The sequence below is a fragment of the Bos grunniens genome, chromosome 11, assembly GCF_055505025.1.
Source record: "Bos grunniens cultivar Pamir isolate PY7600 chromosome 11, Bosgru_T2T1.0, whole genome shotgun sequence".
In the NCBI taxonomy this organism is placed as follows: Eukaryota; Metazoa; Chordata; class Mammalia; order Artiodactyla; family Bovidae; genus Bos; species Bos grunniens.
Window position 1 is genome coordinate 62,207,777 of NC_141175.1, and position 20,912 is coordinate 62,228,688.

The 20,912-nt window shown below is 48.8% G+C and overlaps 1 protein-coding gene and 1 pseudogene across 4 annotated transcripts in view; one reads left to right on the forward strand and one right to left on the reverse strand.

Moving 5' to 3' along the window:
• Positions 1-19,440, reverse strand: part of ST6GAL2 (ST6 beta-galactoside alpha-2,6-sialyltransferase 2) — a 58,915-nt gene extending 39,475 nt beyond the window's left edge. For 3 of the 4 annotated variants that reach the window (XR_015135893.1, XM_086323732.1, XM_086323734.1), the window contains exon 1: positions 18,815-18,953. The gene's annotated coding sequence lies outside the window, so the exon portion shown is untranslated. Of the gene's footprint in view, positions 1-18,814; positions 18,954-19,310 lie in introns of those variants that run through there. The other variant, XM_086323733.1, reaches the window with a different exon arrangement.
• Positions 18,060-20,134, forward strand: LOC147363218 (uncharacterized; annotated as a pseudogene).
• Positions 20,135-20,912: the final 778 nt, after the last annotated feature.

The window sequence follows — 20,912 nt, forward strand, 5'->3', positions numbered from 1 at the left end:
GGTCTACAAGACTCACCACAGTACCTGGCTCACAGTGAGAGTTCAAGACACAGTAGTTTTCAGTTCAGGTTTGGTATTGTGTAAAAGTAAAGAAGTGACACTGTGCAGACAGAGAGAATAGACTTGTGCACACAGTGGGAGGAAGGAGAGTGTGGGACAAACTGAGAGTCACATAGACATATATACGCTATTATGTGTAGATAGCTAGTGGGAAGCTGTTGGGAGCTCAGCTTGTGCTCTGATAACCTAGAAGGGTGGGTGGGGTTGAGAGAGAGATTCAGGAGGGAGGGGTTATATGTATACTGGTGGTTCATGTGATAAAGAATCCACCTGCAATGGGGGAGACCTGAGTTTGATCCCTGGGTTGGGAAGATTCCCCTGAAGAAGGGATTGGCCACCCACTCCAGTATTCTTGCCTGGGTAATCCCAAGGACAGAGGAACCTGGTGGGCTATGGTCCCTGGGGTTGCAAAGAGTCTGACACGACTGAGGACACACACATTCCCCCAAGAGCCCAGAGAAGAGGGCGCTTCGGAGACCCCTCTCAGGAGTCTTCGAACAACCCACGAGGCGTGTGCACTCCATCAGAGTGGAAGTGGGCAAAAGCCACTTCCTCAAACTCCAAGCTCACGGCTCTAGCTCTGTCTGCACAGAGGAGTGTGGATAAATGTCAGGGAAGCACTGAGGCGAAAAGGAAGCTGCAAAACAAACCCAGCACATCCTACTGTTTATGTAAAACCTGACAACTCCAATACAAATGGCAGATAGAAGCTCCTTTGAGGAGGGAGGGAAGGGCCTGGGTGAGAGGAGGAAGGGTGTTGAGTTTCACCGCTCAAGCGTGTCTGGAGTAAAATGGCAAAATATTCACAACCATGCAATCTGAGTTTGGAAACTCACTATTTCTGTTTTACACAGATTTCAAGTATTTACGATTTCAAACATAACAAAATTTGTCAACATAAAACTTGTCCTGAAAGTTGTAAAAACAAGAATAAGAACTCGTTAATTGTGTTTATATTTATGTTTCTGTTTCCCGATCTCTTTGGGTCATAATTCCTGCCAATACATCAGCACAAAATATAAATCTGACAGTGAATTCCAGCCTTGGTTGAGGACTTTCATGTGACAGCGTTATCAGTCTGGAAGAGAAAAGCTCAAAGCTAAAATGATTTATGGAAGCGTAAAAGAGCTCTGAGCTCACAGCAGGCTGTGAGAAAAACAATTTTTGTTTTAAAACACATATACACACTTATCATGGAGTCAAATAGGAAATCAACTTGAAGATTTAATATAAAACATGACACTTTAAAGACACTTCTCTGTGTGGAGCTTTCAACTCTGCCCTGAGCTTCAAAGCCAAGTTTTCCATCTGCAGACCTCACCTCAGCAAAGGTGCGAGGGGCTAGGGTGGACTCAGTGGACCTCAGGAAAATCCAACGTGGTCTGGATGTTTTCGGTCTAGCCTGCTTTTCCAGATTTCAGTTTCAGAACCAGTAAAATGTTTCCAGGTTATGAAATAGTTTCTGAAGTTTCTCTGAGTTTCGGCCACCCGTGATAACGTACTCTAGTTCCTACCTGCCTCTGGTCGCTGCCAGTCACTGGGTCACTGTGCCCTGGCTGAGAGCTGCACAATTGTTCTTGCATCTGGTGTGTGTGCACACAAGCACAGTGCTGATTTTCCATTGCTTCATTCATTCATAAACTCCACAGATACCTGCACACCTGACACATGCTGGATTCCAGGTATGCGATGTTAAACACATCAAACATACCCCCCGCCCCAGGCCTAAAGTAATGTGGGAAAGACAGAACCAAGTTCACAAGTCTGGCAGGATGCTAGGCATCCTGACTGATTTTTTTTTTCTTTCCCTTTTGCTGTACCTTCCTGAATTCACGGGGACAAAGAGCAGACCTTCTCTGACCCAGGATGACTGTCACAGAAGAACCAGCAGCCCTTTATGTTAATTCTCAGCTTTGAAGTTCAAAAGCTGTATTTCAAGGACTGTGGAGGGGAGGACACAAATTTGGAAGAATCCTTTTTGAGTCGGTTTTCCCTTGCCCAAAAGGAGGTAAAAACTATCCCTGGTGGCTCAGATGGTAAAGAATCTGCCTGCATGCAGGAAACCCTTTTCGATCCTTGGGTCAGGAAGATCGCCTGGAGAAGGGAATGGCAAAACATTCCAGTATTTTTGCCTGGGAAATCCCATGGACAGAGGAGGCTGGCAGGTACAGCCCATGGGGCCGCAAAGCGTCAGACACGACTGAGTGAGTAACACACATAGGCTGATGGAAAGGAGAAGGGGAATTGAAATAGGAGAGTGAGACACTCAAAATACAGCTTCTGTGGAGTTTAGATAAAGCTGCATTTCTTGAACCCTGGGGATGTGGGTTGAAGATGCTGCATCAATGGGGGGTTGTGACGGTGGTACTGCCTGTATGATCTCTCTACCCCCACCCCTCACACACTCATCTCCTCAAGCACTCTTCTTCCCAGTGACCATGCTCATCTGCTCTGGGGCCAACCTCAGACCCATCCTGCAGTGAACAAGGGAGCACCTGAGTTCCCCAAGATACCTTGAGCTCTGCAAGGATGACTCTATATAGACCCATGGTCTAGGGAAATGCGGCACGCTACCTGTGAATACAAAGCTGGATGTGGTCACAGTGGGAACACAGGTCCCAGGGCTGAAGTGCACGCCCTCGTTCTGTCTTCTCCTGTCATTAAGTGATGGAAAGAGATGGAAATATCTAAAAACCCACAAAAATCTCTTCTACTCGCGACACATTCCTTGTCATCTAATGATACTAAATAGATTGAACCATATTTTACATCCACAATCTTATAAAGTCCCACAGCTGAACAGAGTGCTGCAGGAATTAAACAGGAGGAAAATTAAGAATAGAATGACTATGCTGTAAAGTCTATAGAGTCATCCTCGCAGAGCTCAAGGTTTCTTGGGGAACTCAGGTGCAACTTGTTCATTGCAGGATGGGCCTGAGGTTGGCCCTGGAGCAGATGACCACAAGGTGGCTCCCAGGGCTCACAGACAGGACCCCCAGGGTCCGTGTTCCTGAGAAAAACCCCCGGCAAGTGGAGAGAAGCATGGGTGCCCCACGTGCTACGGTGGGACCTGTGCTCCTCAGTCAACCTCTACTGTCTCTGTTCTCTTAGCTGGAAAATTAGGAACAGCTGCTCTGAATGTCTCACAAAGTGATTGTGGGGACAGATTGAGACTGGGAGCCAGAGGGACGTGGAGCTGGAAAGAGCCTTATTATTATTGTGCATCGTCTTCTCTTGGTGGTGAAGACACAGAGGTTACAGAACAACACTTCTGTGTGTGGTGCTACACGTATGTGAAAAAAGAGAAATGGAGACAATGGATGACACATTGGAGACAATGAAGACGTATAGAACAATGGATGGACAGCAAGGGGGAAAGGGCCAGGGGGAGGATTAACTGGCAGAATGAGGTTGACATATATACACTATTGATACTAAATAGAAAATAGATAACTAATGAGAACCTACTGTAGAGCACAGGGAACTCTACTCAGTGTTCTCTGGTGACCTCAATGGGAAGGAAATCCCAAACAGCAGGGATCTATGTATACATACAGCTGATTCACTTTGCTGTTGTTGCTCAGTGGTGTCCTACTCTTTGCAACCCCATAGACTGTGGCCCGCCCGGTTCCTCTGTCTGTGGGATTCTCCAGGCAAGAATACTGGAGTGGGTTGCCATTCCTTCCTCCAAAGGATCTTCCCGACCCAGAGATCAAACTCTAGTCTCCTGTGTTGCAGGCAGATTCTTTACCGTCTGAGCCACCAAGGTAGCCCATAAAATAGAAAGCTAATGAGAGCCTACTGCATTGCGCACGAAACTCTACTCAGTGTTCTGTGGTGACCTAAATGGGAAGGAAATCTGAAAAAGACGGAACATATGTAAATATATTCGCTTTGCTATACAGCAGAAATTGACACAACAGTGTGAAGCAACCATACTCCAACAAAAATTAATTAAAAAAATGAAACCTCCTGGCATCTGCTCCAGACTTGAACCAAAATCCCAGAGGCAGGGCCCATGTGCCTGCATTGCATGTTGGCCCTTGGATGGCTGCATGAGTGAGTAAAACCTCAGGGCAGGAGAGAGAACAGGTACTGTCCTCCCATGCAGTCAGGAGGTGGTTTGGCAGGAATCCCCAAACCACCCACAGAACCACCCACAGATGCTTGTCTGACCACAGCTTCCTAATCCCCATCACCTCTCCCGAAACCAGCCACACCCACCTTGACCCATGCAGCCCTGTGCAGCCCTGGACCCCACAGGCGAGACTGGGCTCCCAGCTGAGTGCCTCTGCGAGGGCCATTTCCTCTGCAGGAAGATGGGGGCTGTCACCTCAGGAACCAGCTGGGGCACCCTTCCCTGGCTGCTTCCTGTGCTACCCAGCCCTGCGTCCGTGCCTGCTTCTCCCACTGGCAAGGGACTTTTAACACCCGAGGCACAGATACATGAATAAAAGAAACAGCAGAGTGTAATTATGCTTACAAAAACTTTCCCATAGCGTTGAACACTACTGCCTTTGCAAATCATACCCAGATTCCCATTCTACAGAAGCAAGATGTTAAGCAGCTGAGTCACAAACACCAGTTCTCTCTCCTCTGAAAGGCTGAGTGCCATCACACAGCTCAGCCAGTCTTCCAGAGGATTTTTATTAGATTCTACACAGTCCATGTGCTTCCAGGCACGGGTGCTCCCAGAATGGTCTCCCCTTCTTCCTTTTTTCCTTTTCCACACTTTCTACTTGATTCTGGAATGGTCTATGATAAACACAGCTTGTAACAAACCTTTCAAAAAGAACTTCTCTAAATGTCATCCCTGCTCAGCAGTACAGATAAAAGTTTTAAAATTGGCTCTCAGGCAAGGGGAGTGGGGAGGAGACCTGATTTTTAGCATTTGCCTTTCTATGGTGTAAGTATTTCCACCACAGCCAATTTCAATCTACTTATGTGTCCTTATTGAACTCAGAGGTGGGAACAGACACAGAAGCTCATCTCAGTATTTTTACTACACAGATGCAATAGATGCAAAGGACTCCTGAAGGAGAAGAGGCAGAAGATGTGATGAAACTGTTAGGAATCGATGAGTTTTGAGAGCTGACCATCTTTGTTTTTAATATAATTTAATAATTGGCTCACAAAATTCCTGGGGGCTTCTCAGATGGCTCAGTGCTAAAGAACCCGCCTACCAGTGTAGGAGACACAGGACATGTGGATTCAATCCCTGGGTCAGGAAGATCCCCTGGAGGAGGAAATGGCAATCCACTCCAGTATTCTTGCCTGGAAAATCCCATAGACAGAGGAGCTGGGCAGGTACAGTTCATGGGGTCACAAAAGAGTCAGGCATGACTAAGCGACTGAGCACCAATGCACAGAGTTCCTGAACATTGGCAAGGGAGCTGCAGAAACTGGGGCACCTCACCCCTCCCAGAAGAAGTCTATCCTGCAAGGGTATTCATGCCAGGGTTCCTGGTTGTTCAGACACCTGGAGGGCTTCAGGGTCCTTTAAACAGATGCAGAAGCACAAGTTTAGACCTTCGAGGAGGGTGCCATGTGGCTACCAGACAGCAGGTGTCTGTATGGCAGAGACAGGTGCACATGGGTGTCAGTCCTGCTGGTGAAGGCTCGGCTTTGGGGAGAGGGTCTCCAGCGCTGCTGGCTTTCAATGCCCAGATGAAAGGATGGTGATGATAAAGCTGGTTTGCTGTTTCTTCCCAGCATGTCCTGTTACACACATTCACATGTCTTGACTTTTATCTTAGGTCCCGCCTTCTTGTAAGACTCTACATCATGATGTCCAAGCTCTGGGATCCATCAGCCTCAGAGGCTTTCGCTTCACAGGTGAGGGTGCTGAGGTTCAGGGGCGGGCACGAGCTCTCAGGGGAAAGTGACAGGGGCTGGCAGCCAGGTTTTGTCTTTTTATAAAATCACTTGCTGTTCAAAGTGCTGAAGGCACTCTATTTTATTTCCTTGTTCATCTGTACAGGCACTGACTCATTTCCAGAGGGCTAATAAGATTCATCCTCTGTGACTTACGGAAACCTCTGTGCAGCCTGCTCAGTTCTGGAGGTGACACTGAGTGGCCTGGCTGCATCTGACCAGCTGCCTGTGTTTAAGCCTCACCCGGTGGTAGAAGGAGTAGAGCTCACAGGCTCCAAGTGTGCTGCTGTGTCAGTGATAAACCTAAGAATGACCTGTGAGCTGGGCGCTATGAGTGCCTCAGTTTCATGATGAGAAACTGAGGTTGAGTCCATGGGACATCAGTCGGGCCGGCTTCACAGGCACACAACCGGGAGCCCTACGGGAGCCCTACAGGAACCCGCGTGCAAAGGGCCAGCCTTGGTTTCCTGCTCCCATGTTGCTGTCTTGGAGGTCTTCAGAGTTGTGTCTTTGATTCTGTGTATTCTAAGTGAAGCTAGAAGGGAGACCAGGACCATGGAGCGTGTGCTCCAGCAGAACAGAGGTGGAGTATTCTCTGTGCAATCACCAGTCCTTGCTACTCATCCATGTGCAGCAGCTGAGTTTTTGTGTGGACATACGTTTTCAACTTCCCTGGCAGCTCAGATGCTAAGAAGTCTGCCTGCAGTGAAGGAGACTCATGTTTGATCCCGGGTTGGGAAGATGCCCTGGAGAAGGAAATGGCAATCCACTCCAGGATTCTTGCCTGGAGAATCCCATGGACAGGGGAGCCTGGTGGGCTACAGCCCATGGGGTCAAAAAAGAGTCAGGCACAGTTTAGCAACTACAACAAGAACATCAACAGCATAGAATGTATAAACCCAAGAGTGAACCCAAAGGTTAACTATGGACTTTGGGACATTATGATGCATCAATGTAGGTTCATCAGATTGCAACAAATATACCATTTGGGGGTATGCTGATAATAGAGGATGCCGTGCTTGTGTGAGGCAGGAAGTCTCCATATGTTCTGCTCAATTTTGCTGGGAACCTTAAGGTGCTCTAAAAGTCTGAATTTTTTGCTTTTAAAAAAAGTAGAACAGAAAGAAGAAAAGAAAAAAGAATAATGACCACAAATTCTTCCAAAGTGGAGGCCTGGAATCTGAAACTTAGTCTGTTGGCTCCAGAGTTCATGTCTCTCACAGCGACTGCCCTCTACAGTTTACAAAGGGTCTCCCCATACTGTCAAGTCAGTGCCATATGGCTTTCAAATTAAATGTCCAGTTCTGACCTCCGGTGCGCTGAAAAGAAACTTTTCACAGCTCATAAATCGTTAGCACCTGCTATAATAAAGTAAGCATCAGTGTTCAAGCCTCCAAGCAGAGGTCAGGGGCTGAAATCCCCTGCCATGCTCCCACAGTGCTCGTGTAGGTATGGATGCAAGGAGGTGTGTGTCGGAGAAAGAGATGGAGACGGAGGCAGGAGCACGGAATCCAGCACAAGAAACGCCATCCGCCCTCCCTCAGGGGAGAGTCTGGGAGCTGCGGAGACCATGACAAGAAGCCAACTTAGTTCTCTTTTTAAGAAGGAGATGGCTGACCTCAGCACGTTCCTGTTCCCACACTTGTTAACTGTGGCCAAAGAGTGTAAACCAGGGAGCGAGTACAATAACAACCCTGTGAGATGCACGATTCATGGAAGGAGTGTCCTCGGCCCCTCTCCTTGACTCCCCAGCCCTGAGGATAAAGAGGCAGTGGGCGGAACTTCACTGCTTGATGGCAACAAGCCCAAGTCTGCCATGAAAGGAGCGACTTTTACTCAACAAATATCTACAGGATCTACTGGAGGAATGTTCGAGCTGGCGACACAAAGGCAGATTACATAAGTTTCCACGTCTCAGAGTCTTTTTTTTTTTCAAGTAATTAATTTATTTGATGGGGGATACTTACCTTACAATACTGTGATAATCTTGCTATACATTGACCTGAATCAGCCACGGGTGCACATGTGTCCCCCCATCCTGAACCCCCCTCCCACCTCCCTCCGCACCTCATCCTTCTGGGTTGTCCCAGGGCTTTGGGTGCCCTGCTTCACGCATTGAACTTACACTGGTCATCTGTCTTACATATGGTAATATACATGTTTCAATGCTATTCTCTCAAATTATCCCAAATTATCTCGGCTTCTCCCACAGAGTCCAGTGTTCTTTATGTCTGTGTCTCCTTTGCTGCCCTACATGTAGGATCATTGTTCAGTTCAGTTCAGTTGCTCAGTCATGTCCAACTCTTTGTGACTCCATGGACTGCAGCATGCCAGGCTTCCCTGACCACCACCAACTCCCGGAGCTTGCTCAAACTCATGTCCATCAAGTCGATGGACATGAGTTGGATGGTGATGCCATCCAACCATCTCATCCTCTGTTGTCCTCTTCTCCTCCTGCCTTCATTTTTCCCAGCATCAGGGTCTTTTCCAGTGAGTCAATTCTTCACATCAGGTGGCCAAGGTATTGAAGTTACAGCTGCAGCATCAGTCCTTCCGATGAATATTCAGGACTGATTTCCTTTAGGATTGACTGGTTTGATCTCCTTGCAGTCCAAGGGACTCTCAGGAGTCTTCTCCAACATCACAGTTCAAAACTATCAATTCTTTGGTGCCCAGCTTTCTTTATAGTCCAACTTTCACATCCATACATGACCACTAGAAAAACCATAGCTTTGACTAGATGGACCTTTGTTGGCAAAGTAATGTCTCTGCTTTTTAATATGCTGTCTAGGTTGGTCATAGCTTTTCTTCCAAGGAACAGATGTCTTTTAATTTCATGGCTACAGTCAGCATCTGCAGTGATTTTGGAGCCCAAGAAAATAAAGTCTGTCACTGTTTCCACTGTTTCCCCATCTATTTGCCATGAGGTGATGGGACCAGATATCATGATCTTAGTTTTTTGAATGTTGAGTTTTAACCTAGCTTTTTCACTCTCCTCTTTCACTTTCATCAAAAAGCTCTTCAGTTCCTCTTTGCTTCCTGCCTTAAAGGTGGTGTCATCTGCATATCTCTCCCAGCAATCTTGATTACAGCTTGTGCTTCATCCAGCCTGGCATTTCACATGACGTACTCTGCATAGAAGTTAAATAAGCAAGGTGACAATATACAGCCTTGAGGTACTCCTTTCCCAATTTGGAACCAGTCCATTGTTCCATGTCCGGTTCTAACTGTTGCTTCTTGACCTGCATACAGATTTCTCAGGAGGCAGGTAAGGTGGTCTGGTATTCCCATCTCTTGAAGAATTTTCTACAGTTTGCTGTGATCCACATAGTCAAAGGCTTTGGTGTAGTCAATAAAGCAGAAGTAGATGTTTTTCTGGAACTCTCTTGCTTTTTCTATTATCCTCTCTATGAGGCTGAAGGTAAAGACCCCCCTGAACTCCGAGGGGACCCCCTCCCCTGACAGCTGCCCCTCACCCATCCTGATACACAGCTCAGCTGGACAGAGCAGGTGCCCGGCCTCTACACCTGGGAAACAGATCATCTTTATTTACCTGTTTGTCAGGGTTGCTTGTGTTTCAGACGGTAAGGAATCTGCCTACAGTGCAGGAGACCTGTTCAATCGCTGGGTCAGGAAGATCCCCTGGAGAAGGGAATGGCAACTCACTCCAGAATTCTTGCCTGGAGAATCCCATGGACAGAGGAGCCTGGAGGGCTACAGTTCATGGGGTTGCAAAGAGTCTGACATGACTGAGCACACACACAGCACAAACAAGGGAAAGGCAGGACCTCTTGTAAGATCTGAATTATTCATCATCAGTTTCTAGGAGGCCACAAAATTGTCTTGACTTTGAGGTTCCCTGCCTGAGAGTAAATCTTCTCAAGCAGTCTGAAACAGTTGGAAAGAAGAAAAAGAAACAAGCAAAACACTCAGCCTACTGCGAAGGTCAAGGCTGAGTTCACACTCTCCTGAAATGTTGGGGTCCACTGGAAACCAGCTTCAATAACCCATGGTTCTGAATTCCCAGAAGAACACAGCACCAGTTGGTGAGCTAGTTTGATCACAGGCTTAGGCCTTCCTGACTGGCATCAGGATTTCAGAACCCAGTAAGAGAATTTTCTACCCAGTTTCAGTTTTCAAAGACCTTGTCCAGGACAGCAACATAATTAAAAAGTGCAGAGAAACCAACTGGTAATGCAAACCTCATTAAGTTGGCACAGCGTGACTCATGAGGAAAATTAAAAGGGCTCAAGGGTGTGCAGAGAGCTAAGGTCCTACCGTTTTCACAGATTTTCAATTTTAATATATTACCACAAATAGCAGTAGCACTGAATACTGTGGGAATCAACCCAGGCCTGTGACAGTGGATGGTGCAGTGTTAAGTCGTATCTGACTCTTTGTGACCCCATGGACTATAGTCTGCCAGGCTCCTCTGTCTATGGGAATCTCCAGGCAAGAATACTGGAGTGATCTGCCATGCCCTCCTCCAGGGGATCTTCCCAAGCCAGGGGTTGAACCCACGTCTCCTGCACTGGCAGGTGGGTTCTTTACCACTAGCGCCACCTGGGAAGCCCAACAGTGGATGGAGGTTCCTCCAAAGAGCTTCCTTTGCCAGGTGTGTATGTCCAGAACCGAACTGGGTCTGTGAGACTTCGTGGAGATCCCGAGTGTTGCTGGTGCTGGGGGTTGTCACGGGACAGAACTGCCGCAATGCCACAGGCAGCAACGTGGCGGCTAAGGACCAACACACATGTTGTCATTAAAATCCACTTAACTGGATTATGAAAGTGATTTAAAATGACTTCCTTGGGTGAGAGGAAAGCCACGCTTAGGTACCTCTCTGTTCATTTGCAAGTCATCCCTTGTATCTTAAGCATACTTAAATGGAGCAAGAACAGTTTATTCAAACGCTCCATGTATTTTTTTTTAAACTCCATGTGCTTTCATTAAACTCCTGCAATGTTCTATTTACTACAGAGAATCACTTGAAGTCCCTAACTTCAACCACTGGTGACAGTCTTTATTTTCATTCTAGTATGGGTTCAGAGTAATGGAAAGAGTTCCTTTAATTAACTGACTCACTCAGGGCTGCCCCGAGCCCTCACTTGACCTTTAGGGAAAGCAATGCAGAGCACTTAGCACATAGAGGACGTAGTCTGGGAAGATGCTTGGAAAATACAGGAAGCACCATATAAACTCTCATGATTCCAAATGCAGCTGACCCTCTGTCCCTCCCGGGAAGATGCCCTTAGTCTGCATGGCTGTCTCCTGCAGGGAGTGCTGGCAGAACGTGTAATGGCCATGCGTGACATTCAGGCCAGGTGTGACACACCGCTGGGGACACAGCACAGTACCATCTCTGGCTTCCCACCAAAGGTGTGTGTTACCTTCTCCACCTGCACTGGGAGGGCCAGAACTCAAAGCACTGCACTTACAATTCTTTGTGGTCAGCTGAGGTTTGATTTTCCTGCCCAGGGACCTTTCCCAAATTTTAATATCTGTTCACAGATGATTCATGGGCAAGCAGGAAAAAACTGCAGCCCAACCACAACCACCACCAGCCCATCCCTGGGGACCAGCCTTATTATCCCACCAGGGGCTGCTAATGTGTGTGGCTCTGATTGTTAGGATTTGATACGTTTATGGATCCGAGATGAGTGCTTTTGTAAACTCTCCCTGGGAAGGTCCTACCCAATTTATTTACTAATTACTGGCCAACTACACATGTCCCTCACTTCTGAATGCTCTGTTAAAGAAAGGAACAAAGATGCCCAACTACATCTGGGATCATTATGAAAAGAGAGGCGCTTTTCAGGTGTTCTCTGTGAGATTCAGGGAGGCATACAAATAATAGGGTTGAATGGTTTAAGTCTGACTTCCTAAAGTAGCTAACAAAATGTGAGAAAGGAAGGCCTGCTCCAGACCCGATATGTTCCATGATGTCACTGCCCTGGCACCTGGAGATCATCAGGTGCTCGAGGTTTTGCTCAATTGGTAAAGAATCATCTGCAATACAGGAGACCCAGCTTCAATCCCTGGGTGGGGAAGATCCCCTGGAGAAGGGAATGGCAACCCACTCCAGTTCTCTGGCCTGGACAATCCCATGGACAGAGGAGCCTGGCGGGCTGCAGTCCACGGGGTCGCAAAGAGTCAGAAAGTGAAATTCACTTTTGTGTATCTTGGTGTGAACTTTACCATCTGTCCTCTGTTCTCCCCACACAAGCAAGGGGGCCTGTGACAGCCCCTGTGTTCTGTTCACCCTACAAACTGCCAGACACTAAAGGAAGGACACTTGGTTTTGAGGTACATAGATGACCGGACTGGACTTTAAGCAAAAATGTCCTTGGCAAGCACACAGGATAAACAAGGGCAATGTCGAAATATCTAACTGCAACCCTCAGTCCTGCTTTCTCCCACCATGTAAAAACACAGTATAAAGCAAGCACACACCTGACCTTCCTCCTCTAGTCCTGCTCTGAATCTACCTCCCCCACAGGGAACTTGAGTTGTGATACCAGGAGTCCAGTCACCTGGCCCAGCCCAGCACCCTAGGGGCACCCTAGATACCCTGCTGGAGATGCCACTGCAGGATCTGGTCCCGAGGATGAAACACATTCTGCACCTACCCAGGTACCGGGAGATGCTGACGCTGTAAGAACCCTCACGCTGCACACAGAGAGAAAAAAGCGCGTGTTCCCACACGCAGTCTTTGTTGTTGTGCAGTCGCTCAGTCACGGCCAACTCTTCTGTGACCCCCTGGACTGTAGCCCGCCAGGCTCCTCTGTCCATGGGATTCTCCAGGCAAGAATACTGGGGTGAATTGCCATTTCTTTCTCTAACACACGGTCTACTTATAATAAACGAAGAGTGCAGTTTAAACCCTAAACATTTTTGAGATCTTCCTACTTCACTGACAATGTGGAATTCTCCCGAGATCTCTGATACAGGAAGAAGAGTGTTCTCTCGGTCAGAAGGCCAGGGTTCTGATCCTGAGTTTGTTTCTCAGCAGCTGTGAATCCCAGCCAGGAACGTTTACTTGTCACGATTCACATTCTCTCTCATATCTGACATAGAGTCACATCAGTCCCGGGATGTGTTCCTCCCATATTTAAGTGTGAGTGTGTGTGAGGGTGTGCCAATGTGTGTGTGTGCTTGCGTCGTCTTTTAAAAGATAGTCCTCTTTTTTTTTTTTTTTGTCACTGGGACTTCTCAGGGGTATAGTTTTCCCAATTGTAAAATATAATTTACATAGTAAGACCCTTCTTCTAATAGGAAAAGCAAATTCATTCATTTAATCATGCACCTATTGGATTAACTGTATCATTTATAAAACAAATTCCGTATTAATTGCACTTTTTCCTACCCATCTGTGGCCAGAGGTACAAATACAGGTTTTAACACACTGCAAAAGAGCCATCAATAGACTTTCAAGGAAGCTGCTTTTCACATTAATTTCTGATTCATGAAAGCTATTGGGGTATCTACAAGATTTACCTTTTCCCAAATATAATTTAAAGCCAAGCCATTCTACGCTCAGTCACTCAGTCATGGCCAACTCTTTTGTGACTCCATGGACTGTAGCCTTTCAGGCTCCTCTGTGCATAGGATTTCTGTGCAAGAATACCGGAGTGGTTTGCCATTTCCTACTCCAGAAAGTCATTCTAGAAGCCACAATAATTAGCAACATGCAAGAACCTGTACTTGAAAAATTTGTATAATTTGAACACAGAAAACCAATGGTTCTAAAGTTAATATAGCATTCTTCTCTCAGGCTCAAATCCTAGAAGCAGCCTGGCATAGGACTAAGTATGTGAACTTTAAATTTCTGAAAACAAAGGCTTCTGACCAAGACACTGCAGGATTTTTCTTGACGATGTATTCTCTAATGCTTTAGCCAATATATTTCTAAACATCCAAGAGGCTACTTTCTAGGCTTGCACTCTTTGATGACCCAATAACTCAAAAGTGTGTTAGTTGCTCAGGCGTTTCTGACTCTTTGCGAGCCCGCGGACCGTAGCCTGGCAGGCTCTTCTGCCCATGGGATTTTCCAGGCAAGAATACTGGAGCTTGTTGCCATTCCCTTCTCCAGGAGATCTTTCCAACTCAGGGATCGAACCCAGGTCTCCTGCATTGCAGACAGATTCTTTACTGTCTGAGCCACTAGGGAAGCCTCAAAGCACAGGGGTAATTCTCTTGAATCTTAGCTTATATTTTTCTTTGGAAATGTCACTGCTGTCACACCCCGTGAGCCTGAATTTCACCCTACTACTGCATGACCGGATATCCCAAATGGCCTGGGCCACCTTTCAGCTGCAACTCAGGCTTCTGTCTGCCTCCAGGTTCCAAAAGACACATACTCCAGGCCCTGTGCTTGCAGCCTGGACAACCTTCTGGAGCCAGCATGCCTGGGTGGGGCTGGGAGCTCTCAGTCAGTGCGCTTCCTCTTCAGAGTGGTATCTCATGTTGCTGCGTGGCCTTTGGAGACACCCAAGTTCAGTTCAGTTCAGTCACTCAGTCATGTCTGACTCTTTCCCACCCCCATGGACCGCAGCATACCAGACTTCCCTGTCCTTGACCAACTCCCAAAACCTGCTCAAACTCATGTCCATCAAGTCCGTGATGCCATCCAACCATCTCATCCTGTCACCCCCTTTTCCTCCTGCCTTCAATCTTGCCCAGCATCAGGGTCTTTTCCAATGAGTCAGTTCTTCGCATCAGGTGGCCAAAGTATTGGAGCTTCAGCTTCAGCATCAGTCCGTCCAATGAATCTTCAGGACCGATTTCCTTTATGATTGACTGGTTTGATCTCCTTGAAGTCCCTTCTCAAGAGTCTTCTTCACCACAGTTCAAAAGCATCACTTCTTTGGTGCTCAGCTTTCTTTATGGTCCAACTCTCACATCCATACATGACTACTGTAAAAACCATAGCTTTGACTAGATGGACCTTTGTTGGCAAAGTAATGTCTCTGCTTTTTAATATGCTGTCTAGGTTGATCATATACAATCTTTTCTTCCAAGGAGCAAGTGTCTTTTAATTTCGTGGCTGCAGTCACCATCTGCAGTGATTTTGGAGCCCAAGAGAATAAACTCTGTCACTGTTTCCATTGTTTCCCCATCTATTTGCCATGAAGTGATGGGACCGGATGCCATGATCTGAGTTTTTTGAATGTTGAGTTTTAAGCCAACTTCTTCACTCTTCTCTTTCACTTTCATCAAGAGGTTCCTCAGTTCCTTTCTGCCATCAGGGTGGTGTCATCTGCATTTGGAGACATCCAAGCCCAAGTTCAGATCCCAGCTCTGTTCTCACTCTTGAGGCAGCCACTTCCTCCTTCTGAGCTCAGTCTCATAGCATGGCCCAGGTTATGGCCAAGGTGCCCCTTGATGCCCTGTGCAGACATAACAGCAGGGTGGGGCATGAAAAGTCTCAAAGCAGAGGCTCTGATTATTCTTGGCGTCACTGCTCTCCCCAGGACTATGGGCTGTTGGAAGGGATGTCCAGTATGGATAACTAAAGGCTCCTTCTCTTCTGAGCAGGGGAATTAGCTTTTCAATACGCCAGAAAACACAATTATCCATTCCACGCAATCCGCATGCTGGAAGACACCTTGGAGAGAGTTTAAGCAGAGTCTTCATCTGGCAGCCCTGAAAACCATGCAGGTCTGTGCAGAACTCGGGACCGAGAGGTCACCCTCCTGCTTCATTCTCTGAGAAAGTCCAGCGCAAAACTGCTACCCCAACCCTCACACTTGTTAGAAACAACATCTGCCTGGAACTGGGGATTCTTTCCTGGAGAAGACCACAGGGGGCAGCGGAAAGCGGGAGGGGTATGGACAGGTCTGTTCAGACAAGTCCCTGAGAGTGGGTGGCGGTGCTCTGATGTCAGTCCATCCACAGGGCAATTCCATGTCAAAGCAGGAGGGACTTGGTGCTGGGAGGCAGACCGGAACCTGCCTATGGCCAAGGGAAGACAGTAGGCAGACCACTGCGGGAAACCCAGCTTTTACCAAGTGGCAGGTCTAGGATGGATGTGAGGGCTGGACCAAACTACTGGCTGAGGACTGCTTGGGCCAGTCTCACACCCTTTACATTAGGGCCAGTCTCACACTCTTTACATTAGGGCCAGTCTCACACCCTTTACATTAGGGCCACCACTTCACCCACAGGCCAGGTGTGTTCCATGCATTTTGAATTGCATCTCTTCCCCATCAATTTAGGGGGGCTGGACGGGGCTTAGAATTTAAGATCAGGATGGGATTTTGTAAGAGTCATAATAAATCCATGCTTCTGCCCAAGCCCCATGTTTACACATAAATCGCTCAAAAGTAGAAAAATGGCAGATGTAGTAATCCACAGTCTGATGTTTATGCATAAGAGTAGCTGGTCACATCTTCCAGCACACTCAGGATTTGGACTTGACACCAACCTGTTAAGAACATTGAAAACTGCTGTGTAAATTACACCTGCACAGTCCTGATTCCAAAATTAGTATCTGATTCTATGTAATTATTTCTCTTACTGTCAGTTGTCAATTTAATCCCCTAGTTCTTTTTAAAGGAGTGTCCAATGATTAAAATCGCAAAGCTTGACATACCCCTACCTTGAAGGCACTATCTTTGCTAAGACATTCAAGCAAGAAAAGTAAAGTAGTTCACTTAATTTAAGCAATTACAAATTAAGATGATATAATAGAAGATCCAGGAGGGAGAAAAAACACTGTATACTTAGGTGAATATTAAAACAAAGGCTGTCCCAATTATTAATGCATAAAACATTTTTTATGCAAAAGCATCAAGAATGAGACAACAAATCTAGACATTAATTAAAAGTTTCTCAAAGGTCAAATATCTCCAAGTTTCTGGAAAGGAACTTGTCATTGGCTTACCTAAGTAATAGGTACAAAAGTATAGAAATAAATTGGTATTTATAGAAAGACTTAAGCACTGAGAAACACTTGGATAAACTGTAGACACAGAGGATAAAACTCCAGTTAGTATAAGCATGCACACACTTCATCATCTCAGGAAAAGGAGAATCTCAGAAAAAAAGAGCTCCATAAACAAACATCTACAGGAATTTCTCAGCAACCACTTCACTGTTCAACTTATCTCACAGGCTGGCCACAAATCCTTCCCCAGACCCAACTGATGTGTTCACCTCATGAGTAAACTTTTCCGTCTTAATTATCCTCATCAGAGACTGAGCAGCGCTGCCTGCTCTTCTCTACATAATAATCCATTCACATATTTTCAGATGTGAAATTATCTCAGCTTTGAATCCTACAGTCTAAATGTCCTCAATTCTTTACTTCTCAGATCGCAGGTACCACTTACTACATTCAGCAAATGCTGGTTTCTGCTGAGCTCTCTCCCACCTTTGGCCCTTCTTGTCTGAACTTTGGGTTCAGAACCCCACTAAGAGCTGAGGTTCATTACACAGTCTCTACAGAGATTTAGCACAAAGCTTCAGAAGCTTCACCTGCACCAAGCAGAAAGGAATACCCCCAGTTTACCTCACTCACAACAAAACTTTTATCAAGAATTCCAACATGTTTGAGTGACTTTTCTTAAACTCCGCGGTAAAATTCAAGGCAATTCTTCCATTAGCTTCCAGCATTCCCCACTCCCTACTGCCAACAGTTTTCCTGATGCATGTGGGAAACGCGAGCCTTCAAGGGTTGGAAAAATTTTGGTTGCCAGTTTCAGAAAAATAGCAGGGTAAAAATAAGCTCAAGGCCACACATCATTTTTCCTTTTAAAAGAAAACGTCAACCCCAAGTTTGCAACAACAGCATTTCAATTTTTGAAAACCACGGGTCATGAATTTTATTTCAATATGGCAAAGTATGTCGACCAAAATTAAAAAAAAAAAAAAAAGTAACTATCGAGTAACCCGCCCGAGGCGTTTAAAATGTGCAGAAAGTACTTAAAATGCTTTTCGAGTCCCCCAGCAATGTCCTCACCAAGCAAACAGCCAACCGAGCTGGGGATCAGCTGGCCCCTTCCCGGTCAGAACGCCAACCGCACACAAAGCAAAGATTCCGACCAAATATGGTTTGCCTCTCCTCAATTTTTCAGCCTGATCACTAAAAATACGTTCACAACCAATCCAGCCAAGCATTACTCTTCTCCCAAAGTGCTTCTCGGATTATAAAACAGCTTTGAAAGTTCAGCCTGACAAAACAAACACGGTACCAGGGGGAGAGACCTGGAAGGCGTTCGCAAAAAGTCTCATTTAAATTCCTGGAAAGCACGGCTTCTCAAACAGCTATTCGGATCGCTTTGGAAGGAGGCAGCAGCCGCTTAGCTCCAGCCAGGAGTTTCACTCCGCTCCATTCCCCTGCATCGCAAAATCCGAAGGAGATGGACGTTGCATTCCATATCCCCGAATGCATCAAATCTCCTTTCGGTACACGGTGGAAAGTGGGACAACTCCGAAGCCGCCCTCCTCGCGCCAGTGCGCAAGAACGAACACCCCACTGCTCAGGATTCACAAGATCCTTCTGCCCCAAACGTTTCAGCTACAGAAAACTAGAGATCAGTGCAACGCACTTTAGACTTTAAGAAGCGCAGATGTGCCCCAGGGTGGGGTCGAGAAGACAATTAAAGACCTCGAAGCCCCTTCTAGAGCCAAAATTAAAGATCAGTGTCACTGAGGGGCACACTGTGTCCCCCTATCCCCAGAGCGCAAGTCTTCCGGTGGGCTCACCTCTCGAGGAATTTCCTGCTTCTCCCCCCAAAACTGTCCTCAGCGCTCCCCCTATACCCCACCACAGGTCTGGGAGCGGGTCGCCGAGTCTAACTCGGTGCGGAGTTGCGCCCGGCTCCGGCGACCCAGCGGCAGCCGTCTGGCACCGCCCGACCCCGAGCCCTCGGTCGCCCACCTTTTCCGTACGCCGCGCCTCCCTGCGCGCGACCCCGTGGCGTGGAGTCGGGGACGAGCGTGTCACATCTTCTTCTCCCGCGGCCGCTCGGGTGCGCGCCACGCGCTCCCACAATTGCACGGACTGGAGCAGAGAGCCGGGGCCCGGGCGCCAGACGCGCGCGCGGCTCAGCGGCTCCCGCAGCAGCAGCTCGCCTCCGCCGAGCAGCCTCCTGGCGCCGACCCAGAGACCCAGCGACCCGCGCTCGCGTCCCGGGCGGCCGGCGGGGTCTTCTCTGGTCCTGTTCGCTCCGTGTTGGGCGGCGAAAACGAGCGCGGGGGACTCGGCCTCCGGGCCGGCGCGATGCGCCTCATTGTTCCAGGCGGCGGCTCCCTGCTCCCAGCCCCCGCGCAGAGCCTGCGCCGCGCCCCGCCCAGCGCTCCCCAGCGCCCACCCCTTGCCCCCCGCCCCTCCGCCTCCGAGGCTTCCTCCGGCCTCCCCTCGCTGCCGTGCTCACCTAGCGGGCGGCAGCTGGCTTCGGGAAGTTCCGCGACCACTCCCCACTGCCTGGCGGCGGCGGCGCAAACGGTACAAGGTGGGCGCTCCCCGGCTGCGAGCCGAGCCCCGCTGCTGGCACAAAGTGATCGTAGACTGGGGCGTCGCGGTAGCCTGTAAAGGCACGCCTGTCCGCGCCGCCGCTGCCAGCCAGCCCCGGTCCTCCGAGGGTCACCTGCACAGGCTCCGCCCGGCACCGCGCGCCGCAGCCGCTGGCACTTGGGCCTGGCCGACGGCGGGGATGCTGTGAGCTGCGGGGCCTGGGTCGGGGCACTAGGCCCCGCGGAAGTGAGTCTTTGTGCGGCCCCGCTGCGACACACCCTACCGCGGCGCCGAAGGCCGGGCTACCTGCGCGCGAGGCAGCGCCCGGGAGCGGGCCGGGTGGGGTGCAGGGGAGCGAGCGCAGCATCCTCCCGGCCCGCAGGCTCCCTTTGTTCCGCCCGCTCGGCCGGCTCCAGGCCGCCGCCCGGCCTTCGCTCCCGGAAACTCCTCGGAGGCGCAGGGGTCGGGGTTATAGCGGGAGTGGCCACCTGCCCCTGGGAATTCCCTAATGCACCCTCTGCCCGGCCATCCCCGCCGGGCCGGCAAAGTTCTCCGGACCGCGGCCCCCAGGCTGCTGGCCCGGCGCGCGGAGAACAGGCGCTGGAGCCGGGGGTGGGGCGGCAGATCGGATGTCCCTCTGCCAGCGTGCGGAATGTCCATTTGTCGCCGCGGCCCTCGTCCCTTCTGAGGGGACCGCAGCTGGTCCCTGGGACCAAGACCACGACGCGCTTTGTTTGCTGGTAAACACGCGCCTTTGAACTTCAATGCGCTCCCCGCGTGCGCGAAGGAGGCGGTAGGCAGTTCCCCACCTTGTTGTCCTCCGGCGGCCCCAGAGGGCTGTTGGGGTGGGGGTGGGGGAGCCACCTGGTAGTGGCCGTCTCAGAGGGACAGGTTACCCCCCGGCCCCCCATCCTAGCTCCCAGCAGGAGCTGACAGTTTGGAGATACAAATCCTTCACTAAATACACTGTTTTAAAATTCGTATGTACATTCATTGACCTAATTCAGGATTTTTAGAAGAAAATAATGAACTGGATATCCAATCCATTCAATATTTACTGAGTGACTGCTGTGTTCCGGGACTCCGGGCTGGAGAAGGGGCAGTAGACAAGCAAGCTGAGTAGCACCTCTTTCCTGCCTTCAGGGAGTTTGCGGAAATTTAAACCATCACCAGGTGTTCAACTAAAACCCACTGGGCAAGACGCGCTGCCCTCAATCAACAGTGGGGGCCAAAAACGCTCCCCCTGTGTTTCCCCAGTTGTGGTGATGGTTTCTGACACCTGGAGTTGGGAGGAGCTGCAGTGAAGGGATCGTGTGTCACATGGGATTAGAGAAGAGTGATAAATGTGAACCACCGACAATATGGGTACAAGAAAGTGACCTGATAGGGTCCTGGGCCTGGTGGGGATGGGAGTAATGCAGAAAAATCCACCCCTTGTTCCCTGACAGAGGGCTTCCCAACCTCTGGGGTCTCATGCCTGAGTATCTGAGGTGGAGCTGGTGTAAAGCAGTATAAATAAAGT